The following is a 6860-nucleotide window of genomic DNA, read 5'->3' as shown; positions in this document are numbered from 1 at the left end:
ATACTTTCTGTTTTCTGAATGTATGCTTGAACAGTGCATATGTCTTTTGAGTTTGTTATTCATGGATGTTAAAATTGTTGGCTCTTGAAAGAATGATGAAAAAAGAGACATGTTATTGAGGATCTGAAAAATCATAAGAATGATTCTTGGAGCAAGAAAAAGCAGTGAATACAAATATATATATATATATATATATATATATATATATATATATTTTCGAAAAAAAAAGAAAGAAATAAAAGTTGTGATCCAAGGCAAAAAGAGAGTGCTTAAGAACCCTGGACACCTCTAATTGGAGACTCTAGCAAAGCTGAGTCACAATCTGAAAAGGTTCACCCAATTAAGTGTCTGTGGCATGTATGTATCCGGTGGTAATACTGGAAGACAGAGTGCTTTGGGCCACAGCCAAGACTCATAAAGTAGCTGTGTTCAAGAATCATCACACTTAACTAGGAGAATCAATAACACTATCTGAATTCTGAGTTCCTAAAGAAGCCAATCATTCTGAATTTCAAAGGATAAAGTGAGATGCCAAAACTGTTCGGAGGCAAAAAGCTACTAGTCCCGCTCATCTAATTTGGAGCTAAGTTTCATTGATAATTTGGAGTCTATAGTATATTCTCTTCTTTTTATCTTATTTGATCTTCAGTTGCTTGAGGACAAGCAACAATTTAAGTTTGGTGTTGTGATGAGCGGATAATTTGTACGCTTTTTGGCATTGTTTTTAGTATGTTTTTAGTATGATTTAGTTAGTTTTTAGTATATTTTTATTAGTTTTTAGTTAAAATTCACTTTTCTGGACTTTACTTTGAGTTTGTGTGTTTTTCTGTGATTTCAGGTATTTTCTGGCTGAAATTGAGGGATCTGAGCAAAAATCTGATTTAGAGGCTGAAAAGGACTGCAGATGCTGTTGGATTCTGACCTCCCTGCACTCGAAGTAGATTTTCTGGAGCTACAGAAGCCCAATTGGCGCGCTCTCAACGGCGTTGGAAAGTAGACATCCTGGGCTTTCCAGCAATATATGATAGTCCATACTTTGCCCAAGATTTGATGGCCCAAATCGGCGTGGCAAATCAGCCTCAGAATTTCCAGCGTTTAACGCTGGATCTGGCATGAAACTTGGAGTTAAACGCCCAAACTGGCATGAAAACTGGCGTTTAACTCCAGAAAAGGTCTCTACACATGAAAGCTTCAATGCTCAGCCCAAGCACACACCAAGTGGGCCCGAAAGTGGATTTTTCTGTCATTTACTCGTTTCTGTAAATCTTAGGTTACTAGTTCACTATTAATAGGATCTTTTGACATTGTATCTGTACCTCATGACACTTTACACGTTTCTTTGTGTACCTTCCACGGCATGAGTCTCTAAACCCCATGGTTGGGGGTGAGGAGCTCTGCTGTGTCTTGATGGATTAATGCAATTACTACTGTTTCTCATTCAATCATGCTTGCTTCCATTCTAAGATATTACTTGTTCTTAAACCGGATGAATGTGATGATCCGTGACACTCATCATCATTCTCAACTATGAACGTGTGCCTGACAACCACCTCCGTTCTACCTTAGACTGAGTAGATATCTCTTGGATTCTTTAACCGGAATCTTCGTGGTATAAGCTAGAACTGATGGCGGCATTCAAGAGAATCCGGAAGGTCTAAACCTTGTCTGTGGTATTCTGAGTAGGATTCAATGATTGAATGACTGTGACGTGCTTCAAACTCCTAGCAGGCGGGGCGTTAGTGACAGACGCAAAAGAATCACTGGATTCTATTCCGGCCTGACCGAAAACCGACAGATGATTAGCCATGCTGTGACAGAGCATAGGAACGTTTTCACTGAGAGGATGGGAGGTAGCCACTGACAACGGTGAAACCCTACATACAGCTTGCCATGGAAGGAGCCTTGCGTGTTTGAGGAAGAAGACAGTAGGAAAGCGGAGATTCAGAAGATGGAGCATCTCCAAAGCCTCAACCTATTCTCCATTACTGCATAACAAGTACTTATTTCATGTTCTTTTGCTTTTCACAATCAATCCTGATAACTTCTGATATCCTGACTAAGATTTACAAGATAACCATAGCTTGCTTCAAGCCGACAATCTCCGTGAGATCGACCGTTACTCAAGTAAGGTATTACTTGGACGACCTAGTGCACTTGCTGGTTAGTTGTGCGGGGTTGCAAAAGTGTGATTGCAATTTCGTGCACCAAAAATGCATCCAACAGTACTAAAGAGGCATCTTCTGAAGAAGAAGCTTATGATCCTGAGAACCCTGCAATTGCAGAGGTAAATTACATGGGTGAAACCTATGGAAATACCTATAATCCCTCATGGAGAAATCATCCAAATTTCTTATAGAAGGATCAACAAAAGCCCCAACAAGGCTTTAATAATGGTGGAAGAAACAGGTTTATCAATAGCAAGCCTTTTCCATCATCTTCTCAGCAACAGACAGATAATTCTGAGCAGAGCCCCTCTAGCTTAGCAAACATAGTCTCTGATCTATCTAAGGCCACTTTAAGTTTCATGAATGAAACAAGGTCCTCCATTAGAAACTTGGAGGCACAAGTGGGTCAGTTGAGTAAGAAAATCACTGAAACTCCTCCTAGTGCTCTCCCAAGCAATACAGAAGAGAATCCAAAAAGAAAGTGCAAGGCCATTGATATAATCAAAATGGCCGAATCTAAAGAGGAAGGGGAGGACGTGAATCCCAATGAGGAAGAGCTGCTTTTTCTTCTGCTATTCTAAAATTAAAAACAGAATAAAAAATAGCAGAAGAAAAAGCACACCCTGGAGGAAGAGCTGTCTGGCGTTTAAACGCCATAAACAAGCATATGTCTGGCGTTTAACGCCAGAAATAAGCACCAAGCTGGCGTTTAACTTCAGTAACAAGCATCAGGCTGGCGTTTAACGCTAGAAACAAGCTGCAGTCTGGCGTTAAACACCAGGATTACATACAGAGGGCATTTTACATGCCTAAGAGGTGTAGGGATGAGAAATCCTTGATACCTCAAGATCTGTGAACCCCACAGGATCACCTCAGGATCTGTGGACCCCACAGGATCCCCACCTACCCCACTTCTCTCTTCTTCACACAATCCAATAACATTATACCCTTCACCAATCACCTCAATCTCTCTTCCCCGTTACCCCTTCACTAATCACATCCATCCACTCTTCCCCATAAACCTCACTTACCTTCAAATTCAAAATCTCTTTCCCACCCAAACCCACCCTAAATAACCGAACCCATACCCCTCTCCCTTCACTATATAAACCCCCCATCCTTCTTCATTTTCACACAACACCACTCTCTCTTCTCCCCCTTGGCCGAAACCCACACATCTCTCCCTCTCCTCCATATCTTCTTCTACTTCTTCTATTCTTTCTTCTTTTGCTCGAGGGCGAGCAACATTCTAAGTTTGGTGTGGTAAAAGCATAGCTTTTTTGTTTTTCCATAACCATTGATGGCACTTAAGACCAGAGAAACCTCAAGAAAGAGGAAATGGAAGGCAATTGCCTCCACCTCTGAGTCATGGGAGATGGAAAGATTTATCTCAAAAGCTTATCAAGACCACTTCTATGAAGTTGTAGCCAAGAAAAAGGTGATCCCTGAGGTTCCTTTCATGCTCAAAAAAAATGAGTATCTGGAGATCCGACACGAGATCCGAAGAAGAGGTTGGGAAGTTCTCACCAACCCCATTCAACAAGTCAGAATCTTAATGGTTCAAGATTTCTATGTAAATGCATGGATCACTAGGAACCATGATCAAAGCATGAACCCAAACCCAAAGAATTGGCTTACAATAGTTCGGGGGAAATGCTTAGATTTCAGTCCGGAGAACATAAGGTTGGCGTTCAACTTGCCTATGATGCAAGAAGATGCACGCCCCTACACTAGAAGGGTCAACTTTGATCAAAGGTTGGACCAAGTCCTCATGGACTTATGTGTGGAAGGAGCTCAATGGAAAAGAGACTTAAAAGGCAAGCCGGTTCAATTGAGAAGACTGGACCTTAAGCCTGTGGCTAGAGGATGGTTGGAGTTCATCCAACGCTCCATCATCCCCACTAGCAACCGATCCGAAGTAACTGTAGATCGGGCCATCATGATCCATAGCATCATGATTGGAGAGGAGGTAGAAGTTCATAAAGTCATCCCTCTAGAACCCTACAAAGTAGCCAAAAAGCCCTCCACCTTGGCAAGGCTAGCTTTTCCTCATTTCATTTGCCATCTATGCAACTTAGCTGGAGTTGTCATAGAAGGAGACACCCTCATTGAAGAGGACAAGCCCATCACTAAGAAGAGGATGAAGAAAACAAGAGAGCCTATCCATGGATCTCAAGAGACGCATGAGGAAGCTCATCATCAAGAAATCCCTGAGATGCCTCAAGGGATGCATTTTCCTCCAAACAACTATTGGGAACAACTCAACACTTCTCTAGAAGGATTGAGTCATGACATGAACCAATTAAGGGTGGAACACTAAGAACACTCCATCATTCTCAATGAGATTAGAGAAGATCAAAGAGCTATGAGGGAGGAGCAACAAAGGCAAGGAAGAGACATAGAGGAGCTCAAGAACACCATTGGTCCTTCAAGAAGAAGGCGCCACCATCACTAAGGTGAACTCTTAACTTCCTTGTTCTTATCTCTCTGTTTTTTGGTTTTTAAGCTTCATGTTTGTCTATGTTTGTATCTTTATTACATGATCATTAGTGTCTAGTGTCTATGTCTTAAGGCTATGAATAATTCCATGAATCCTTCACCTCTCTTAAATGAAAAATGTTTCTAATACAAAAGAACAAGAAGTACATGAGTTTCGAATTCATCCTTGAAATTAGTTTAATTATATTGATGTGGTGACAATACTTTTTGTTTTCTGAATGAATGCTTGAACAGTGCATATTTTTGATCTTGTAGTTTATGAATGTTAAAATTGTAGGCTCTTGAAAGAATAATGAAAAAGAAAAATGTTATTGATGATCTGAAAAATCATAAAATTGATTCTTGAAGCAAGAAAAAGCAGTGAAGAACAAAGCTTGTGACAAAAAAAGTAGAAAAAGCCAATAGCCCTTAAAACCAAAAGGCAAGGGTAAAAAGAATCCAAGGCTTTGAGCATCAATGGATAGGAGGGCCCAAGGAAATAAAATCCAGGCCTAAGTGGCTAAATCAAGTTGTCCCTAACCATGTGCTTGTGTCATGAAGGTCCAAGTGAAAAGCTTGAGACTGAGTGGTTAAAGTCGTGATCTAAAACAAAAAAAGAGTGTGCTTAAGAGCTCTGTACACCTCTAACTGGGGACTTTAGCAAAGCTGAGTCACAATCTGAAAAGGTTCACCCAGTCATGTGTCTGTGGCATTTATGTATCCGGTGGTAATACTAGAAAACAAAGTGCTTAGGGCCACGGCCAAGACTCATAAAAGTAGCTGTGTTCAAGAATCAACATACTTAACTAGGAGAATCAATAACACTATTTGAACTCTGAGTTCCTATGGATGCCAATCATTCTAAACTTCTAAGGATAAAGTGAGATGCCAAAACTGTTCAGAAGCAAAAAGCTACAAGTCCCGCTCATCTAGTTAGAACTAATATTCATTGATATTTTGGGATTTATAGTATATTCTCTTCTTTTTATCCTATTTGATTTTCAGTTGCTTGGAGACAAGCAACAATTTAAGTTTGGTGTTGTGATGAGCGAATAATTTATACGCTTTTTGGCATTGTTTTTAGGTAATTTTTAGTAGGATCTAGTTACTTTTAGGGATGTTTTTATTAGTTTTTATGCCAAATTCACATTTCTGAACTTTACTATGAGTTTGTGTATTTTTCTGTGATTTCAGGTATTTTCTGGCTGAAATTGAGGGACCTGAGCAAAAATCTGATAGGAGGCTGAAAAAGGACTGCTGATGCTGTTGGATTCTGACCTCCCTGCACTCGAAATAGATTTTCTAGATATACAGAACTTCAAATGGTGCGCTCTCAATTGCGTTGGAAAGTAGACATCCAGAACTTTCCAGCAATATATAATAGTCCATACTTTATTCGAGTTTAGATGATGCAAACTGGCATTCAACGCCAGTTTCATGCTGCATTCTGGAGTAAAACGCCAGAAACACGTCACAAACTAGAGTTTAACGCCAAAAACACGTTACAACTTGGTGTTTAACCCCAAGAGAAGCCTCTGCACGTGTAAAGTTCAAGCTCAGCCCAAGCACACACCAAAGTGGGCCCCGAAAGTGAATTTCTGCACTTAGACTTATTTCTGTAAACCCTAGTAGCTAGTTTAGTATAAATAGAACTTTTTACTATTGTACTAGGCATCTTTGACCAGATCTTTGATCAGTTTTATGCTATCTTAGACTCTTGTGGAGGCTGGCCATTCGGCCATGCCTGAACCATTATCACTTATGTATTTTCAACGGTGGAGTTTTTACACACCATAGATTAAGGTGTAGAGCTCTGCTGTTCCTCAAGTATTAATGCAAAGTACTATTGTTCTTTTATTCAATTCATGCTTATTCTTATTCTAAGATATTCATTCACACTTCAACCTGATGAATGTGATGATCCGTAACACTCATCACTATTCTCACTTCTGAACGCGTGCCTGACAAATACTTCCGTTCTATCTGCGAAAGCTAGAGTGTGTATCTCTTGGATTCCTGACCCACGATGCATGGTTGCCTCGCTTGACAACCGAGCCTTCCATTTCATGAGATCAGAGTCTTCGTGGTATAAGCTAGAATTATTGGCGGCCATTCCTAAGATCCGGAAAGTCTAAACCTTGTCTGTGGTATTCCGAGTAGGATCTGAGATAGGATGACTGTGACGAGCTTCAAACTCGCGAGTGTTGGGCATAGTGA

The sequence above is a fragment of the Arachis stenosperma genome, chromosome 4 (genome assembly GCF_014773155.1).
Source record: "Arachis stenosperma cultivar V10309 chromosome 4, arast.V10309.gnm1.PFL2, whole genome shotgun sequence".
Taxonomy (NCBI): domain Eukaryota; kingdom Viridiplantae; phylum Streptophyta; class Magnoliopsida; order Fabales; family Fabaceae; genus Arachis; species Arachis stenosperma.
Note: the sequence above shows the minus strand (reverse complement) of the source record.